The 22414-nt window shown below is 38.5% G+C and overlaps 1 protein-coding gene across 3 annotated transcripts in view; it reads right to left on the bottom strand.

The window, feature by feature from the left end:
- The window catches only part of CNTNAP5 (contactin associated protein family member 5), an 855485-nt gene that overhangs the window by 38975 nt on the left and 794096 nt on the right, over nucleotides 1–22414 (bottom strand). The gene's annotated exons all lie outside the window — the stretch shown is intronic.

The following is a 22414-nucleotide window of genomic DNA, read 5'->3' as shown; positions in this document are numbered from 1 at the left end:
CATTCCATTTAAAAATGACAATGACACTCTTTCACTCTTTAATCTATTATTCCTGGCCCTGGCCAGGTAGCTAAGTTGATTGGAGCATCATACTGACAGGCTAACGTTGCAGATTTGAACCCCGACAGGGCACATACAAGAATCAACTAGTAAATGCATAAATTTAACAGAACAACTAATCTGTTTTTTTCTCTCTCCCCCCCTTCCTCTCTATCTAGAATCAATTAATTAAAAAATTTAAAGAAATTTATAAAATATTATTCCCATTATCCTAGAAACATCAGCAGTTAACAGTGGTGATAATATTCTCTTAGTTTAAATTGTTGAAATGCTTTAATAAAAGCAAAACAAACACATGGAGCAAGAGAAAAAGCATGGTGTGAACCAGCGATACCAGAAGAGCACGGCTGCCACACTCATCCTAGCCATCACTGGCGTCAGCAGTAACAGGCACGAAGAGGGCTTGCATTTTAATTTAATCAATAAACACCTGGTACATCCTACAGGAGCACTTGAGTATTATGACTACAAAATACTGCACTCTGTGATAAAAAATGTAATGCTACACCTTAGAAAACAGCTCAAGCTAAAGACAACATAAATCGTACATTTGCAAATTTTATCTTTTTTCCATTTCAAACCAACCCATTGGCTTTCCATCATCTTAAAGTAAAGCAACAAACAAACTATTGAGACTTTTCAGGACCAGGACCTGCCTGGTTTTCCATCCCAACCCTCACAGCCTGCTTCCCGGCATTGAAGAAGAAAGTTTTTACAAGGGGAAACTCCACACAGAGAGTGAAGATATTGCAGAACAGAGAGAGCTGGAAGGCATGGAGCTCCTCATCTGCCAAATGCTCTTTCTGTTCTGATCCTGCGCGAATGTGATTTTACCCTGTTCACTGTCAGAATTCCCTTCTGTAAGTGTCCCTCCATATGGTTTCCATTAGTCAGTTACTGGGAGCTAGGTGGTGTGTACACCAATATATCACATATACTTTCTCTCTCTTTCACATGATGATTACTTATCAAACAATCATGATAGGTAGTGATAATTATTCCTATTTTACAGATAAAAACATTGGGGCCTCCAATAAACAAGGACATGGGTATTGGCCAAACAGTGTTGAGACATGGTAAAGGTTCAGTACCCCAATGCCAGGACCCCTGCTGTCACAGGGTTCCCCTGCCTCCATAACCTGTGCAGGTATCACTGCAGACTGCTCCTCAAATGAGCCCCTCTGATGGTAAATAAGCCAGCAGCAGCTTGCTCCCAAATGAGAGTTATACATGTGGTGGAAATATCTGGGGAGGTGAGACTGCCAAGATTAAAAAAAAAGTAAGTTAAACTCATCTCTCACTGCCTATGGAAGTCCTGGATAGAAAGAGTTCTTACATTGCTATGACCACATACACTGCCCATGAGCTGGAGGATGACAATTAAACATATGAGTCCATTGTTTTTTCAAGGTTATGGACATGTTGGATGGCAAACTGCAGTTGCTAATAACTCAGATGTTACGTGCAGAATTTTAGAGCTTCCAGGGGCAGCCCACAAGGAAAAACGTATGCTTACGCCTTAATTATATGCGAGGGACACCATGTTTCTGATTGCCATCAGATGGCTAGGGGCCATTTTGGAAGTAGAACTCCTACTGCACTAGTCACGACTCTCCAGAAAACTAGAACCCAGAGAATATAAAGATGTGTGTGTGTGTGTGTGTGTGTGTGTGTGTGTGTGTGTGTAACCTGGATCAGGTTGGATCAGGTGATTATGAAAACTGAAAAGTCCCAAGATCTGCAGCCTGTAGGCACGAAGCCAGGAGAGCCAAAGGTCCAGGTACTGTCCCATGGCCAGCAGGTCCAGACTGATGAAGAGCTGGAAGTTTCAGTACCAGTGGAAGACCACAGAAGATCAGAGCACTGTCAGGAAGGAAGAGTTCTCTCCTACTCTGCCTTTTCTTTCTATTCAGGCATCTAGTTGACTGGAGGAGGCCCACTCACCTTAGGAAGTGGGATGTGCTATTCTCAGTCTACTGCCTCTAATGTTAGCCTCTCACAGAATCTCCCTCACAGACACACCCAGAATACTGCTGGACCAAACGTCTGGGCACACTGTAAACCAGTGTTGCTGACAAATAAAATTAACCATCACACTCACTTTGTACATAGCTCAACACATTTTGGGGCTTGCCTTGATTGAAATTTTCTTTCCACAACCTCACAAAAGAAAACCATTGCTTTATTAAAGCTATTAAAGCTTCATGATGAGCTAATTGCAGTGATACAAGATGGATGAATATAAGTAGCTCATGGAAAAGCTTTTTGGTCACAGAGAGGATCCTGCCATTATGCTTCTTATAGGATCAGATAAAATGAGTTCCTAGCAAGCTTCAGACTTCTCCACAGAGCACAGGGGGCCTTGGGGCGCTCTGATTGCAGGTTCCCAGTCCTGTTCATTACCTCAGATCTTTAGAAATCCTTCTTCTATCCCTTTGTAAAGCCTGTGGCATGTCTAATACTCTAAGTCCCAAATTTTTCAACCTACTTCCCCTAAAGTGACACTGAAGACACACATCATGTGACTTGTCACTAAAATACCAGGAATTAGTTTTTATCCAAGAGGTTTAAGGGTTCTCAAAGTTATTACACTGAAGAATCCAGACTACAGGGGATGTAGGTAGCAAACCCCATATTCTCTGTACTATATCGAGAAAAAGGAAAATGCTAAAGGGTGGCCAGAATGGCCACATGCAGAACTAAAGGCCTGTTTCACATGGAAGGAACGGTCACTGACACTTGCATGGCCAGGCAGGTGTGTGCAGTGGGCAGAGGCAATGAAGGCACATTGTCATGACACACACAGGTGAGAACCATGCCACCGATTGAGTAAGGAGGGAAAGTTTCAATTCATAGGCTAAAAATGTAAAATATTACAAAGATATACAAACTTTGGCTTAACTGTAATTATTGAAAGCATGTTAATATTTTACCTCACAATATCAAAATGCTCAGTTTCTTTTTTTCAGATATTGACAAGTAATTTTACTCATAGCCTCACAGTTCATCAATTTGGGTCAGCAAAATTGGTTTCAAGTTTCCCTTGCTTTGTTTTGTTAATAGTATTTAAAAAATGATTTTAGTCTCTGCTTTGGAATTAGAATTTTCAAAGTCACAGTTTATAACATTTTTATACATCACAAAATGATGTTCAACATTAGAATAAACTTCAAAGCTCATGTGGCAGACCTGACATTTCAAAGAGAATGAATTTGCAGCCAGAGATTTAAGCAGCTTCTCAGTCATATAGGTCCTATGAGTACAGAAACTCCTGCCTCCAATCTTACCACTTGTTCCAAGTCTGGTTCCCACAAAGATCTCTTTGAACCATATATTACAGAAAAACCTTGCAATGTATCCAGGGGCTGTTCTCATCCTAATTATACTTCTCACAAAAATTAGGGTATATTTCAAAATAAATACGAAGTGATAAAAAAAGAAGCATTTGAGATTTTTTTTATTAAACAAGAACATCAGAAAAGCAAAGGATAAATCAAAGAAAGTTGTTTGATCATGCACATGAAATGCAAAACTAACTTGTATTTCATTGGTGAAAATGCACTATACAAGAGGCTGAATGTACTGGAGTATCAGCACATTCTCTGAACCCCTAATTTTTGTGAGCAGTGCGTTTGACATTGAGGTTCAGGAGGTTCAAGTGTGGCAGTGTGTTTGTCTGCTCAGGGGTGTGCACAGAGAGGGTCTTCAAAGAATAAACACACCTAGAAAGGCTGTTTGCAGGCACCTTTGTATGACAAGAAGGGAGTTCACGTGGGCAGCACAGGTTACAATTCAGCATTTTTTGAATGGCCCCACTGGGCTAAGCCTGGTTATGATGACTTTCCAGGTACCAGTTTCCATCCTACAGAACTGAGAACAGGTAGAAAAATGAATATACATACATCCATGTTCACAGAAACACTACTCGTAATACATAAAAAGTGAAAACCACCCAAATGACATTAGCAGATAAATCAATAATCAAATGTGGTGTATCCATACAATGGAATAGCACTCAATCATAAGAAGGAGTGAAGCACTGATATATGCTACAATGTTGCTAAGCTTAAAAATTATGCTGTGAAAAAAGCCAGACACAGAAGTTCACAACGTAATATTCCGTGTACATGACCTATCAGAAATAGGTAAATCAAGAGAAACAGAGAGCAGATTAGTGGTTTCCAGGAGCAGGGAGGATGTGGGAAGGGGTGTGACTGCTTATTGGGTACAGGGTATTCTTTGTGGATATTTGGAACTACACAGAAATAATGGCTACTCAACATTGGGAATGTACTAAATATCACTGACTCATAGATATTGAAATAGTTATATAAAATATAACTTCAATAAAATATAAAAATAAAGAGAAGGTAATATGGTCTATTGCTATAGTCTGTTATTCCATCAAACACTAACTCTGGTGTTATTGCAAAGTTAATTTGTGGAATATGAGAAAAATCCATAATTAGTTAATGGATTATCCTTGGCAATTTTCATTGGTATAATTTGATCACTTGCAGGATTAGGAGCTGAGTGGCTTTTCAAGTTTCCCTGAAGAAGAAATGCCACCTGGGGACAGTTCATGCCTGACAGTCTGGCCTGCACTACCTGATCGCCACACATCATCCAGACATCATACCCATGCTCCCAACCACGCAACTGAGGGTTCCAGTCTGCACTTCAAATTGGCCACTGCATAAACTTCAGACACCATGCCAGATTCCACAGTCATATAAACCAATTCTTTGTACTAAACTTCATCTCTTATCTCATACTTGCTAGGCTTCACTGGTTGAACCCTGACTGACACAAGTGGATTCTGCATTTGGAAGGTTTGGCATCCAGAAACCTTCTGTTCCTTCCAAGCCAACACTGAACCAGTGCCCTCACAAAGACAGAGAAGTCCTAAAGAAAGATAAAAAGAATTCCAACCTTGAACTTTATAACTTCAATTACCCACCCATTTAAGGAAATTGATAAATAAGTATGAGGATGCTGTGAGATTTTGGCAGGTTGGTGAGGGAAATATTCAGGGATGAACCAAGGATGCTCACTAAGAAAAGAAAAACACAATAAAATAAAAGGATGTTTCTTCAGATAATAATCATATCCACTTTTTCTCTTTCCCAGCATGACTTCCAGAAGCCTCCACCCTCCAAATAGGAGATTAGAAAAGACTTTTCCAGGAAATACGCCTATTCCAAGAAGAACGACCTAAAGATAATGTGGGGATTTCTCTAAATAAAGTAAAATTCTAGCCATATTTTTCAGTATAGCTTCTAATCAATGCATTCTAGCCACTGTTTTTGTATATGGGTGGATAACTCAGTGTCATCAGAAATCTCAGGGCATCATCTAGTGAGAACAGAAGAGATCAAATAACATACCAGCGAAAAGACAATGGGGAGGGCAACTATGCAGAGATAATTAAAATACAGGGACACACCCACACAGACCATTGATACTCAGAAGGGTCACTCTCCCAACACACATAGCCAAGTCCCTGCTGCCCAAACAATGGCAGGGTAAGATCCACAGGTCCCAAGTTCATGTGAGCTATTGCTGGCATGGAAGATGCACATGGCATTTCCTGTTCAGAGCTCCAGAGCAGCTGATGTGATGGGCACATGACAACACGTGTTTGCACAGTGCCTCTGCAACAGAAAGATACCACGGCTAGGTACAGGTGAAATGATGTGCTCATGAACAAGGGCGTGGCCATCTGTTCAGGAGCCATAGAGAAACTATATCTTGGTTACAAATGGTTTTACATTTGATTTCTTCTTTCTCTGGCCTCTTAATTCCTTTTGAATCTAATATCCATGAATTAGAGATGAATTGTTCTGTAATCACTGCTTGCATGCAATTTTATGTCCCCACCTAATGCACTGGATTTTTAGGGCAGAAACCATCTCCTACCCTTCTCCAATCGTCTCAGGACAACCAGCTGCTGTCCACCACATCTCAGTGGGGGCTCCATAACTGTGTGTTGGTCGGCTGATTGGCTCACTCTCTCTCCTTCCCAAGCCTCACCTGGGTCAATTTAAAGCACACTTGCTAAGAAAGTGGCAAATGGGCTCAGCTGTGACTGTGAAAAACTTGAGACCCAGTTCTTCAACAGGCATTCAACCCCTGAGTCCTATTCTGTTAAAGAGTCACACCCCCTAAACTAAGTGTTGTGTGAAGTGACTGACTTCCCAGGACTGCCCAGGACTGCCCAGGACTTTCCAGCATTGTTTCTGGTTTAGCACTGATAACCCCACACCCCTGGGAATCTGTAAGTCTTTGGCAGGCCAGAATGGCTGTTCACCCTAGAAGGGATCATAAAATTAGGACAATGGACACAGGCATTTTCTTTCTGAATTGGGAACACAGAGCACAAAGTCTTGTTTTGCGAGATGGGGTGATGAGAACGTGGAGAACATAAGCTCTGTGCCTGCAGAAAGCACAGTTTTCCACAGAAAAACAGCTAGGCACACAGAAAAGAAATACAAATCAGCACATGTGAGTAAGTATGTGATGAGAGACCTGTCTTGTGCTGTAGTAGACCAGCGTGGAAATTGCCACTGTGGATGTTTTAAACTGGACCCTTGTCAACATGACCTGGTTAGTGGCTCTCACAGCTCACCTTGATGACAGGATTTCACAAGTCCAGGAGCAGCTGAGCAGCCGTGAAATGTGGTTGAAAGGGGAGTGTGAAGTGTCAGCTCCATAATCTCTTGTGAAGTGGGCCCCAAGTGAGTCAGCATGGCTCAGGCCTGACCAGAATTGTTTGGTTTCCTTTTGCAGTGACTGTCCTGAGCTGTGCTCTTCCCCTGTTTTCCTGTGCTTCCCTTTCAGTCCCCCTTTACTTATACCCAACTACCGAGGGACTTCCCCACAGTTTTTCAATTCCTGTTGCATAACTTTCACTGGTACCTGTTCCCTAGTCCCACTGCTATCCAGACTCTTGCCTGTGCTGCCTGAATGACAGATATCAGCATAAACTCCACAGCAGTCTCTCTGTATCCCATGTGCTACCCATAAAAGAGACAACAGCAGCTCTGACCATGAGCCATCCTGCCAATGGCATCTCCTCCTACCTGCATAGTGAAGTCTGGACTCGTTTGCAGAGCAAAGGAGGTCCTCAGTAGTATACTACCAAATGAGGTTTCCTATTCCTCTCTCTCTAACCCTGCATGAACAAGACCAGCTAAAGATAGACATTTCACTGTTCTTATCACTTTCTGCTCTCCTACTGTTGTGTTTGGTGTACACCATCCTTCCTCTATCGATTGAGAACAAACCTGTGCTTCAAGTCTAAAGTCAGGGGATTCTCCTTCATGACATACTTCTAGATCATCTCAGCTGAAAATGCTCTCTCCCTCTTATGAATCTTGAGCACACTCAATCTGCATAACACAACATATTCATATTGTGATGATTAAATGTCTTATCTCCATAGATAGGTGTTTTATCAGTTTGTGAACAAGGACCCTAAGCTACACCTATTTAAAATTTTCTCAGTTTCACTTAATATCTTGCCTTGTACATAAAAGACACTCAAAAAATGTATATCAAATGAATTATCCACAAAGAATGCTATGGAAAAAATATTTCTAATTGAAAACATTTATATAACATTATTCCTTTAAAGAAGTGTGGCCTATGAAAAGCTTTGTTACATAGAAGAATTTCAGAAAAGGTGAGAAGATAACTAGGAAAGATAAAGAATAGATCCAAGTTTTGAAGTAGATTAGCATAGGTAGTAATTCATTTTAAGGGAAGAACTCAAACCAAAAATTTTCTAGGTAGAATTACATTTATCCTTTTCACTGAAAAGCAGGTAATACATAACTTCTTTTTTTTTTTTTTAATTTCTGAGAGGAGGGGAGGCAGAGACAGACTCCTGCATGTGTCCTGACCAGGATCCACCCAGAAAGTCCAATAAGGGGCAATGCTTTGCCCATCTGGGGACCTTGCTCTGTTGCAACTGGAGCCATTTTCCTTAGCACCTGAGGTGGAGGCCATGGAACTCTCCTCAGCACCCAGGGCCAACATGCTCTAATCAAACTATGGCTACAGAAGGGGAGAAGAGAGGAAGAGAGGGAGAAAGAGAGAGAAACAAGAAGGGGAAGAGTGGAGAAGCAGATGGGTGCTTCTCCTGTGTGCCCTGACCGGGAATTGAACCCGGGATATCCACACACTGGGCCGACACACTACCATTGAGCCAATAGCCAGGGCCTAACTCTTTATTAAACAAAATTTAAAGAACATTAGCCTATTAGCTACAGGTGTTCAGTCCTGACATTCTTCACTAGCAATGATCCTGTGCAAGTGAAATGGAAAAATTTAGGAATTCAGATCAAATCTCTCCCAGAAGTGAATGTCCCATAGTCACTCTTAAGTGGAAATAGGTTTTATGCTATGGTAACCTGTTTCAATAATCAATTTATTATCAATAATAACATCACCTAAAAATAAAATCCCAGTAGACTTAAATGCATACCCAGTGGCCATATAGTTCTCTCTGTGCCCTGATTTCCTCTTCTCATCCATGGCAAAACACCTAGAATTCCAATCTGGGCTTTTCCCACTTGTTCCTTTCAGCTCTAGATACTTAGGTGCCTCTACTGCCACCAAGCTCAGGAGAGGTAACTAAAGGGCTGCTGCAGGCAGTTCATTACTGTTGGCTTGGATCCTCTTCACTTCATTACCTTGTCAACACTGACATTTATAGCACTGTCTTGATCCTCCCCAGGCAAAGGGTAAACAAATCAATAGCAGTGCCATCACCAAGGAAAAGGGATACCAGCTCAAAGCAATCACGTGTAGAGTGGCTATATGATCACATTCATAATATCCATAATATCTGCTGTTTTCAGACACCATTATGTGACACACATTACCTCTAATGTTCAGAATAAATCATTAAAGCTAACATTACTACTCCTCCTGGATAGAGGGGGAAGCCAAAGCTCAGAGAAGTAAAGTTGGTAGTGACTTAGTTGGTAAATGACCATTATAGGACTTGAGCTCTAAAAAGTCAGATTTCAAACCCATTCATTTTCCACTTCATTGCCAGAAACCATTATAAGAAAAGAAACTCAGTATTTAAGAGCTGAGGACTCTCATCCAAGACCTAGGTGTATCTAATTATGTGACATTAAGCACATTAATATGTAATGGAACTGCCTTTCAGTTCCTACAGATGTAATGTGTGTTCATTATACATATTTCCCTTCAAACAGCATTATAGAGCATTTCATCAGTGCCTGCCAGAATGTTAGGTAGCAAGGAGGTAAAACCATAAATAAGACCCAGGTCCTGTCTTTGGGACCCAATGAATACTCCATGCTGAGAACAGGAAAGCGATAGAGGTGGTGGTTCACATCTTTGAAAACCAGACTACATCTCAAGCTTTGAAGCTCAGTCGGTCCACAAAGCATCACATGGATACAATCCATCAGAGCCAGTTTTCTTTCTGAGAACATACTTTAAATAGTATCATGATGGTCTGGCCTGGTTTACCTCTTTGAAGCAGTTTCATCAGAAACTAAGAATTGTTAGAATTATATCCATACATTCTGCATTTACTAAGCAACAACTAGATTCAAGGTTACACAATTCAAGGTTACCCGTTTATCCCCCTCACCCACAGCAGAAAGAAATAATTAAATACAAGTTTTGTTATGCAAGCAGTGGCCAACTATCTGCTCTTTTTTGCCAACCCCTCTCTCACACCTAGAAGGCAGGTAGAGTTCAGTGTTGTTCTCAAATCAAAGAAGCTGGGTTGGATGGGTGGATGGGTTATTATCATTGCTATTACTCTAAACATTTATGATATGTCAGTCTTCATATTTGCTACGTTATTTTCAGTATTACAAAATTGACTAAAAAATACAACAAAAACAGACATTTAATAACATATACTTATATTCCCATGGAGAAAAGTGAAGCCAAGTGAATTACATAATTTGTGCAGGTCAAGGAGTCAGTGCTGGAGTTACCTGAGCCCAGGGTCACCAATTCAAAAGCCTGAGTTATAAAAAGTATGCTATTCATCATCCATAAATAAGTCTGTCCCTAAACTCTACTTTTAAGTTCACCACAGCTGAGAACACAAGGCTTTCCTTTGGGAGCCCTCAGCAGAGGAAAGAGTGCCCACTTTCTGGAATATGCCACATTGTTCCTTAAAAACAAACTACAGCAGTATTGTAGGGAATATGGAGTCCGGACTCACAATGTCTAATTCTAAACACTAAATCTATTAGTTCTTAGTTTTGTGACATTGAAAAAGTCATTTAATTTTGTGACTCAGTTTTCTCATCTATAAGTCAGTAATAATAATAATAGTAATTACATTCTGAGTTAGTGTGGGAAAAAAATGAGTTAACATAAGAACTTAGAAACCGATGATTGCCAGATGGGTGGAGAGTTGCAGGGCTGGGTAAAAAGGTGAAGGGATTAAAAAACATAAATTAGTAGTCGCAAAATGGTCATGAGGGTATAATGCACAGCATCGGAAGCATCGTCAATCATACTGTAATAACTACACATGATGCCAGGTGGGCACTAGACTTACTCCAGGGATCGCTTCATAAATTACGTAATAGTCTGGCCACTATGCTGTACACCTGAAACTGATACAATATGCTATTTAATGTCAAAACAATTTTTAATAAATAAAATAAGTTCTTAAAAAATTAAGAAATATTATTATATATTATTCCTTAAAAAATTAAGGAATAAAAAAGAAGTAGTATAGTCTTATATCATTAAATAATAATAGTAAAAATAACTACCATTTGTTATACTATAATATCAATATACTATACATATATTATTATTGGTATTTTTTCATTAGTGAAGAAAATCTAGTATCTAGCCTAGTCAAAAAGAGACACTTCAATACTTTAAAAATCTTTAATATTCCTGAGCTCAACCTGATAATTTTCATTTGAAAGAAGTATATTCTCAAGTAAGCAGGATCTTTAGAACATGGACATCCTGCTGGTTCATTTGTTTGTTTTGGAATCTATGTGGACTACTCCACTGCATGGTCCACAGTAATACTCGATAATTTTTGTGTGATGAAAACTAATCTGAACTTTTTTATCAATATTGGTTGTACCGAGGCTTCTGATAGACCACATAAAGCATCCTTGGCTGACATAGCTGGTTAAAGAAATAACACGTTGGGCACCTCCTTTGAAGGCTTCCTCTCTTTGAAATACATGGGTCATGGCTCCTCACAATGAAAGTCAGCCTGTATTTGAAAACAACCTATCACAGCTGGCTTTGCTTCATTTGTTGATTATCCATTCACACAGGCTGAGTGGGCAAATGATGGTCTTGAATGAATAGCTTAATAGCTTGGGGGCATACTGGTCAAAGGTGTTTTTGATGTTAGAGAAAACAGACTTGACTTTTATTGAGTACCAAAGAGCATGGGGTAGGTCTGGGATCCTGTCATGAAGTAGTTCACTTAAAATATAAAATACAATTGCTTTTTATATTGGAAGATAACACACATACCTGTTCATAAGATGACACTGAACTACCTGTTGAATTTCTTCATGGGGAAAATACAGTCCATTATTTTTAAAAGAAATAGTCACATATCCCATAATAACTCAGTTGCAATTCCACATCGCTTATCTTCAGAGCAGAAAGCACGATATGCACGTACTAAGAAAGTCACCATTTTTACTGAGACTAATATTTCAGGATGCTTCTTTAAACACACCATTCTTGTCAAGAGGAAGTCAGATTGCAGTAACGAATCCAAAACATTTTGTCACTCAGATAACTAGTTTCCTCTAAAAAACTCCTGGACATAAGAAAAAAAATTACCCACATTTTTAGAAATTAAGCCAAGAAGGGGCTGTAGTTTAGAAATATTATTTACTAAAGAACTAGAAATTATAATAAGCAAGGTGAGATATTAAGAAATTTATACATTCAAAATGAAATAATTCTTCAGAGGTGTCTTTTGGGAAGCCATAGACCTATTTCAAAGAAAGTAATGTGTGTTTCTGAAAAGAGCATCTTTCATCTACTATCTTTTCAGCTGCAACACACTTGGAGTGTTGGTATGTGCAAGGACCACACAGTTCCCAGTTCCCAGACGATGCATGATTCCTAGCCTGATGCCTGTAACTGTACCGTCTTCTCTCTTGCTTGAAAGAGGTAGCAGAGTATAAGTGGGAAACAGTGGTGATATTTTTGGATTATTGTTGATTTTCCTCCTCACAGTCCATTTCACTCTCTGGTAAGAACACCGAAGCTTCCTTTTAAAAATATTTTTCTATTCTCAAAACACATATGGTTATACAGAGCTGACACTTTCAGCCTTTTAGATCCCTACCTGAGTGCATAATCCAGTCATAGCAGTCAATGCGTCCCAATCTCTTGAACATTGTCACCATCTGGAATTATCACTTGATACAAATTGGTCCCCTGAGACTCATTCCAGTACTTTTCCTAAAAATATTAGAAATTGCAAACCCCTAACCCCTATCCCCTCTGGGTGAAGGGATTAAGCAAAGGAAAAAATAAACTTACAGACATAGACAACAGTGTGAGGCCTGCAGGAGGGAAAGGGATGGGGGAGGTGGAGGAAGGTAAAGGGGAGATAGATGGTGATGGAAGGAGACTTAATTTGGGGAGATGGACACACAATGCCATATACAGATGATGTGTTGTGGAATTGTGCACCTAAGACCTATGTGATTTTATGAACCCATGTCACCACAATTTTTAAAAAATGGTAATGGTAGTCATTCCTTCTAACAGGGTTACCAAAATGGAAGTATTTAAGCATGAAATCACTGATTCTACTCTGCTATAATTGAAATTCTTCCCAAGAATGAATTGCTACAGAGGTATAGAGAAGAGTCTGAAGTGGAGCAAGAGACAGACACAGTCACAAAGCCTGAATCACAGTCGTATCTGAACTTCTGGTCCCCACTGTGCTTAAACAAAACCTATACTTTGAACCTCCCATTTTCACACACCATTATATTCTCTGTTGTTATAAGCACTGCTTAAGGTGCTATGAGCTTGGTACAGCCTTGAAGCAGCCCTAATTGAAAGTGACTCACACTCAGGTCCTAAAGACTCACTGGGCCCAGAACTGCATTTACGGCACATATGAGTGCCTCTTTGGAAATGTCCTCACTGTCACCTTTCCAGGCTTATTAAAACACCAGTCCCCTGTTATGTTTTACAATCTTTAAAACTAAAAAATATATATTTAAATAATATTTATTGGGTGTGTATTAAATACTTTGCATGTAATATGTCATGGAATCTTTATACAGCTCTGTGAATGAACTAAATTAAGTGTCATCTTCTTAATTTTACCAGTACGGCACGACACGACAGAAAACTTTGTTATGGCCACACAACAGTGATGACAGGAGAGAGAGCCAAACAGGAGTCAGTTCGTCTCCAAAACACTGCATCTTTCACTCTATAAATCTGCTTCCAGTTTAATATCAACTGCACCAGATTTGAATCACAGTGCCCAATTATGTACAAAAAGCTCCAAAAATTAGAGTAGCAGGTTTTTAAAATAAGTGCTTTGAAGTACCCACCTTTTATTTATATGCATACACTCTGCTGTGCTTCATCAGAATGGCAGCCATGCTTCATCTTCCACAAGATGTTTGGGAGATGATTTAACATGAAAACAATCAGGGAATTCATTCAACAATCCTCTGATGTCACAGAATTCATAATAGGCTTCATATTAAAACTGAGGATTTGGGAGAATTCAAGGTTCCCATTCTATAGAAGCAATAAGAGTTTGCTTTGTAACAGACCAAGAGAAAGTGCTCACAGCTAGCCTTGCAATGTCCAGATTTGCTCAGTGTTATGCAGGCTGAGAAGGAATTGTTCTAATCTCTAGATGGCTTTTTAGGGCTAAATGAACTTTGAAGCTATATGAGAGCAGAAACAGCCATTGGAGAAGATGAAGAATGTCTGTGCTAGGTGTGAGCTTTGGCCTATCAGACTGGCCGGTAGGCAGGGAATTAATAAATGCTGGTTGCATGAACAGACACCTCTGCAAGCATACCAGGACTGCATTCTCATTCTAATATCTGTTCAAAATCTAGAAGTTAAAGTTTAAAGGGAGCACTAGAGTTCTTTCCCACCTAACCTTTAACATGTTTCTATATTTCAAAAAGGAACAACTTTCTAAATCTGCAGTACAGTAAGTCATCCTCTCTCAAGAAGAAAGAGTAATAATACTTTATTGCATTCTAAGTTGTACCAGAAATTGTTTGTTTTGCTTTTGTTTTAAAATCAAATGTAAATGATATATTCTGACACAGTAAATTAAGGAAAACTGGGATCAGAAAAAAATAAATCAAAAGCATTTAAAAATGCAGTTTCTTAGGTTTCTTTTAGATGTTTCCAGATTTTTAAATTTCTAAACCCATCTAATGTCTATGACCTTGTACCAAGGCCAAGTTAGAGACTTAGAAACACACAGATAAATCACACCATTTATTTTTTATTTTTATTTTTATTTTTTGTATTTTTCTGAAGCTGGAAATGGGGAGAGACAGTCAGACAGACTCCCGCATGCGCCCAACCGGGATCCACCCGGCAGGCGCACCAGGGGGCGACGCTCTGCCCACCAGGGGGCGATGCTCTGCCCCTCCGGGGCGTTGCTCTGTTGCGACCAGAGCCACTCTAGCGCCTGGGGTAGAGGCCAAGGAGCCATCCCCAGCGCCCGGGCCATCTTTGCTCCAATGGAGCCTTGGCTGCGGGAGGGGAAGGGAGAGACAGAGAGCAAGGAGAGGGGGAGGGGTGGAGAAGCAGATGGGCGCTTCTCCTGTGTGCCCTGGCTGGGAATCGAACCCGGGACTTCTGCACGCCAGGCTGACGCTCTACCACTGAGCCAACCGGCCAGGGCAAATCACACCATTTGAATGTAAGAAATGCACTTCTACATTTTCTAAAAAATGACATAATTCTCCAGAAACAGGTGATCTTGTCTAAAAGGGTGACTTCTCTAGATATGCATTATCTCTCTTTTTCTTCTTAATTTCTCTTAAACCCACTGATACAGTAAACTAAAACAACAAATCCTTGTTAAAAGTCAAGGAATGTCAGTAAACAAAGAAAAAGGAATAAACCTAGTAACATCCCAGGACTTCCTGTAGGTGAACATTCACAATGCAATGTCAATGATTATGTCTGCTATTTCTATGGACTCGTCCCTACATCATAGGAGTTATCAAGAGAGACTGTCCTATTAACCCTGGTGTTTATGTAGCATGTACCAGACAGCACCATCAATGGCACTGAATTACCATTAACTATATGATTTCACACATAGGTGGGATATAAAACTGAGAATCGTGGACATAGATAAAAGTGAAGTGGTTACCAGAGGGAGTGGACATAGGGGAGGCATGTAGGGGAGGGGGAGGGTGGAAGGGAGTAAAGAGGAACAAATATAAAGTGACAGAAAATAATTTGACTTTGGGTGATGGGTGTACAGCATAATCAACAGTTCAAATGCAATAGAGATGTTTACCTGAAACCTATGTACTCTTATCAATCAATGTCATGCTGTCAAATTTAATTTTCTAAATTAAATTTAAAAAATTACCATCATCTAACATAGTGGATTGGACCTTCCTTTCAAAGGAAGAAAATGAATAACTTGTTGTTTTCTGGTAAAATGTTATTAGTGGTATTTAAGAAACCTGGGACAATAGATTGATCACACTTGTTTGTCCTTGGTATCCTTCATGAAAATGCTGCAAACCCTTGCTTTAGAGTGAAAATGCCGAGAAGAGTCATAGACTTTTATAAAACTGGAGTAGTGCTGCCTTTGTCACTGATACCACCTCTCCACTTCTATGTCAGTTTTTCTGTATCTTCCATCCCTATCTGCATTCTTTCTGATGCATGTGGCTTATTTATAAAGGGTCCCCAGGACAAGTGCTCCTCTGTAAAAATGAAGGTGATGTTCATATTGCCTCCCCTCACCCACAACTAGAGACCTTCCACTGACCAGAAGTGTTGAGGTTAGTTGTGAGTCCACACACACACCCCTGCCCATTTAACAGCAGCCTGGATAGGAACAAAGACCAGCAAATACAATTAAGACATTTTATTGGTACTTTTCCTTAACCTCAACTGAGCTCTTCTTATCTTTCCTACAAATAATTAAAAACAAAATGACAAGATGCCCCTTGTAATTTAGTACCTTGTTTTAAAGTTTCATCTTTCCTGTCTCATGTTTTATGGGTTTAATTCAAAATGCAGAAAGGTCACAGGAAAGTCACACACAGTGGCAAGACTGATGGAGGAAAATTTTGAAATAAGTGAATGTTTCTAGAGCTTTTCTTGCAAAGAGCAGGTGCCCTGAGAAAAGTCTGGGTATTGTAATCACATAGTCCTAATGATCTCTTTTTCCAAGATTCTTCTGAGGTGGTTAAAATAGGAATTAAATGATTCAAGGTATACTACATTGGTAGCAGAGGTAAAACAATGGACTGTATACCCTAAAGAGTAATTCTGCTTCACTAAAATCAACAAAAGTTTTAATGTCTCAAGCTATGGTTCAGGAAACAAAGAGAAATCCTAAATTTTGGGGGAATTTGAGGGGGGAGAGGATGAAACCAAGGCATCAAGCCATACATCAACATTATAATTTTATCAAGTGAAAATACCTGACCATCTTAAAGACCAGGAATCCAAACCTTGAACCTTTGTTAATTGATGATGTTGAACCTGAGATAATCACATTAAGCTTAAATGAGAAGTAAAGCTAAAACAAAAATAACCCAACAGCAAAGGAGTAAACATAAAACCTGTCCACTTTTGATATGGCTCTGATTAAAAAACAAAACAAACAAACAAAAAAGAACAAAAGTATTTATAAAATGATGCTATGGTATGAACAGTAGTAACATTTCTACTGTGATTTCAAGCAGGGTAAGCTCTTGTACAGGCCTAGAATTCAAATTTATACTCAGTGTCTGTTCAGGGAAGTAAGAAATTGAAACAATCCTAAATTGGAGCACCTCTTGGCATCTGGCAGACGTAAACACAAATATTTTCTGAAAGAAAGCTTCCACATTTCTGCTCATTAAGTTTCCTTAAGTTAATTTCAATCAACTATGAGAACATGGGTGTGTGTGTGCTCTCTCTCTCTCTCTCTCTCTCTCACACACACACACACACACACACCATATGAAAACAAGCTACTGTAAGAAAAAGTTAGGAAACAGAACATAACAGATTTAAAACCCTACAGACTTCTAATATTGAGATTATCAGAGACAAAATGTTCAATGATTATTAATTTACAAAAAGGCAACAAAAAATGAGCAAGGAAAACAGACTATCTTAATTAACGATCATGTTTGAAAAGAATGAAATATGTTTGAAATTAAAAAATCAATAAAAATACTTATTGAATAGATTGAATGGGATATTAGACATAGATAAAGAGATAATTAATAAATAAATTTAAATTAAACCTAAAAAAAGTTGCGCAGAATGTAAGATAGTAAGCAAAGAATATAACCTACTTTATTTTATGTTTTTTTTTCCAAATTGTTATTTACTGATTTGAGAGAGAGACAGGGAAAGAGAAAAAGAGAGAGAGAAGCATCAATCTATTTTTGTACATGCCCTGACTGGTTATTAAACCAGCAACCTCTGTATATCTGGATGTCGCTCTAACTAATGAAGCTATCTGGCCAGGGCTAATCTACTTTTAAACTACAGTAAAAGCCATGAAGATAAAATTTAAAAATCTAAGATTTATTTAGTGCTGATCTATAATAATAATTTAGAAAGAATGAGAAAGAATTTATATTTGATGTGCTGAGAATTTTTAAGAACAAATATATAGATAGATATAAAAATGCATATGAACTAGATACATAGATACAGGAATGAATAAATAATATAGAAAACTTAAAAAATGTCAACTCAGACACTAAAAAAGAAATTTACCAAAAGACACATGGTATTAAAACTGAAATACACAAAATTAAAAGAGATGACCTTAAAAGTAGCATGTAGTTTTTGAAGGTGGAAGTGGTCAGGGAAATCTGAAAGATAGGAAAGACTGACAGCCAGCTTTCCAACAGCCTCGTCAGAAACAGGAAGGAAGAGAGCAGTAATGTGATGCAGAGGGTTTAAAAGTGACTCTCCAGCACCAGTGAGCCCTGCCCTGTAGCATTTCTGATTAACTTTAGTAACCATAACGAGTATGGATACTTTCAAATGGCCATTGTGACATCAATGAATGCATAATTGGGAAGAGATATGACTCATAGATTCTTATGAGTAGTGTGAATCCCATTACACATCTGAATAGTGCTTTCCAAATCTCAAGGAAAATATCCTTTAATGTTTAATCATATGTTTAGCAAAATTATCTTCTAAGAATAAAGGTAAAATAAAGACAAATTTTAGATAAAGGATGCCTGACAAAGAAAATAACCAAAAGGATTTCCTACAGAAAGAAGGAAAGTAAACCTAGCTGAACAGAAGTGATGAAACTAAGAATATAAACAGAAACCAAGTCAAGACTAATAAAAGAAATGAAGTCCCAAAATAGGCTAGTCCCTCACCCCATATAGTGCTGGAGAATATGGAGGAATATCTCAGCTACAGATGATACACCTGAGGAACGAGGGGACCCATCCCCCAGTGGGTACCAAACCAGAGCAACCTCAGTTTGTAGCATGGTCTCTGCCATATACCTCCAGGCTTAACACAGGCAGCTAACAAACGCTGATTGCTTTGTAGCTCCTATCAGATGTTCCTGAGCCAATTATAGACAGTGGATGAAAGTGGCCAGTACTAGAACCCTTACAAAGAAGGACCCAGAAACAACACACATGCTGTCAGTCTTCCGATCACAACAGACTACCATCCATTAGCTCCATGGGTGGCAAACTCAAAGGCTGGTCTCAGTTGTAGTTGCCCCCCTGGGACAAATATTGCTCTGTGAGGTTAGCTTCAGCACAGCGGCTCATTTGCTGTTGTCATGGCCAATCTTCACATCCAATCAGCCTGAAGATCAACACTGTCCACTGACATGCCAACAGCAATCAAAGCTCAGTTACGATAGGACATCTATTATGTAAAACCACTCTGCCAACACTGGGATATGTAGCAAATTCTACCTAGTACACAGAAACAAACCAAAGAGGGTCTGCCAAAATGAGAAGATGAAGAAACATGTCCCAAATAAAAGAACGGAAGAAAACCCCAGAAAAAGAACTAATTGAAATGGAGGAAAACAATCTACCAGATATAGAGTTCAAAACAGTGATTATAAGAATGTTCAGTGAATTAAGGAGAACAGATAAACTCAGTGAGACTTCCAACAAAGAGATAGTAACATAAAAAAGACCATACAAACCAGTTAAATGAACCAGTTAAAATAAAGTGTATAATAACTAAAATGAAAAAATATACCAGATGGTGGGAATAGCAGACTAGAAGGAGAGGAATGAATCAGCCATAAAGTAGCAGAAAACACCCAACAGAACAGCAAAAATGAAAAATAACTTTTAAAAAGTGAGGATGGTTTAAGGTTCTTCTGAAACAACATCAAGGGTATCAACATTTGCATCATAGGAGTATAAGAAAGAGAAGAACAAGAGCAAGGATTGAAAACCCATTTGAAGAAATAATGATAGAAAACTAATCTGTCAAAGAAAGTAGACATACAAATTCCGGAAGCACCCAGTCACAAACAAGTTGAACCCAAAAAGGACTACACCAAGATATAGCATAATTAAAATGGCAAAGGTTAAAGACAAAGAATCGTAAAAGCAGCAAAAGAATAACAGTTCATTACCTACAAGAAAACTCCCATAAGACTGTCAGCTGATTTCTCAGCAGAAAGTTTGTAGAACAGAAGTGATGATTGTCAAACAATATTTAAAATAATAAAAACCAAGGACCTACAACCAAGATTACTCTACTAAGCAAACATATATATGGTAGTCTTCAATCCATATTATATATATATATTATATATAATATATAATATATAATATATATCTAAAATATAAACAATGTATTATATATAATATACAATGTATGATATGTATGATATATATATAGTAGTCTTCCTTCCACTATATATATATATACATATATATATATAAAATGCATTAACACCTATCTTGAAACTATGCCAAAAAAATTCAAGAGCAAGGAAGGTTCCAAAGCTTATTTTATGAAATCAGCATTGCCCAAAATCCAATTTAACACCTAAACAAATAATTCAACTAAAAAATGGGCAGAGGAACCGAAAAGACATTTCTTTAAATCCACACACACACAGAGATGACCAATAGACATAGAAATATGCTCAATCACTAATCATCAGAGAAATGCAAATTAAAGCCACAATGAGATATTATCTCACACCTGTTAGAAAGGCTCTTATCAATAAAACAACAAACAAGTATAGGTGAGGGTGTAGAGAAAAGGAACCCCTCATGCACTGTTGGAAGGATTGTAAATTCATGCAGCCACTATGAAGGCTTTATAGAGATTCCTCAAAAATTTAAAAATACAACTATCTTATGATCCATCAATTCCATTTCCAGGTAGTTATCTGAAGAAATCCAAAACATTAATTTAAACAGATAATATGCATCCCTATGTTCATTGCAATATTATTTACAATAGAGAGGTAATGGAAAAAAAATAAACATAAAATTTAACCTTGAAGTTGATCACTTGATCAACTCATTCAACTGTCATTTTGAAAATTAAATGGACATTTTTAGACCTGACTGCTGTAGGTTTCTGGATGCACATTAAGCTCTGAAAATCAGACGCGAATTGACATGCAGTACTAGGATTGCAGTGGCCTGTGGACTTCAGGCAAGCATCAGGCATGTCCTCATTGGAGAAAGCTCCCCATTAATCAGTTCAAAACTCCTTGGGGAGTCATTCTGAAAGACTAACAAGAATCTACACCATAAGTGCTGCCACAATTTTGTAAGCAACTCATTTCCCATCTTAAATTCATCCCTACTTAAAATGCCCCAGTCATTTTTTTCCTGCAAAGTATTGTGATTGAGAGATTGAGGAACAGCAAGATGGAATCACAGGAAAAGTTGAACCAATAGAAAACATGGAGGCAGAAAAATATTTAACCTTAAAAAATAATTCAGAAGTGTAAAGGAACTTACTTTTGCCGATTTATAAAAGAGATGTTCAGAATGGATAAATTATAAAAATCAACTTTATGCTTTCCATAAGAGCATATATAAAACTTAGAAAAATAAATATTGAAAGAAAATGTATGAGAAAAAATACACTGAGTAAATACTACAGTGAACCTGAATTGCTATGTTAATAACAAAGTAGATTTGAGAACAAAGAAAAATTAAAGTTAAAAAAAGTAAAATATTGTTAAATTTATTGAGAAAGTTTAAATCTTTCCTGCACTTAATAAATATTTTATTTGTTTTTTTTGTTGTTGTTGTTGTTGTTTGTTTTTTTGTATTTTTCTGAAGCTGGAAACGGGGAGAGACAGTCAGACAGACTCCCGCATGCACCCGACCGGGGTCCACCCCGCAGAGGCGATGCTCTGCCCACCAGGGGGCAATGCTCTGCCCCTCCAGGGCGTCGCTCTGTTGCGATCAGAGCCACTCTAGTGCCTGGGGCAGAGGTCAAGGAGCCATCCCCAGTGCCCAGGCCATCTTTGCTCCAATGGAGCCTGGGCTGTGGGAGGGAAAGAGAGAGACAGAGAGGAAGGAGAGGGGGAGGGGTGGAGAATCAGATGGGCGCTTCTCCTGTGTGCCCTGACTGGGAATCGAACCCGGAACTTCTGCACGCCAGGCCGACGCTCTACCACTGAGCCAACCGGCCAGGGCAATATTTTAATTAAATATAAAATAAAAGATTACAGAACTTCTAGCAGAAAAAGAAGAAAATCTATTATAGTGGGAGATTTCAATCAGCTTTTAATTGTTGGTCAATTAGTAAAGAGATTAAGAATTTGAGCAATCCAATAATTTGGGTTTTCAAATCCTTAATATCTTTAGGTAAAAGTTAACTAAATTTAAGTGAAAAATTAAGTAAGCCTTAAATTTTTTAATTAGAAATTAATTTTAAAATTTACTTAATTTCTTTGTTAATTTACCTTATTTAAGCTTCTATAATGTAGATATAAATGCCAGTTCCCAACCTCACCACACACATGTCTTAGCTTCTCCCATGAGAAATCTTAGTTCTAGATCTTGGATATTATGGGAGCAAGAAACTTCTGATTTGAGTCACTTAATACCCTGAAAAAAAATATTTCTTTATTCATTAATTTATAGTCCACCTAGAAAGGTGTAGACTAGAGTACAAA

The sequence above is a fragment of the Saccopteryx leptura genome, chromosome 7 (genome assembly GCF_036850995.1).
Source record: "Saccopteryx leptura isolate mSacLep1 chromosome 7, mSacLep1_pri_phased_curated, whole genome shotgun sequence".
Lineage (NCBI taxonomy): Eukaryota > Metazoa > Chordata > Mammalia > Chiroptera > Emballonuridae > Saccopteryx > Saccopteryx leptura.
This window is presented reverse-complemented; position numbering and strand designations above follow the sequence as displayed.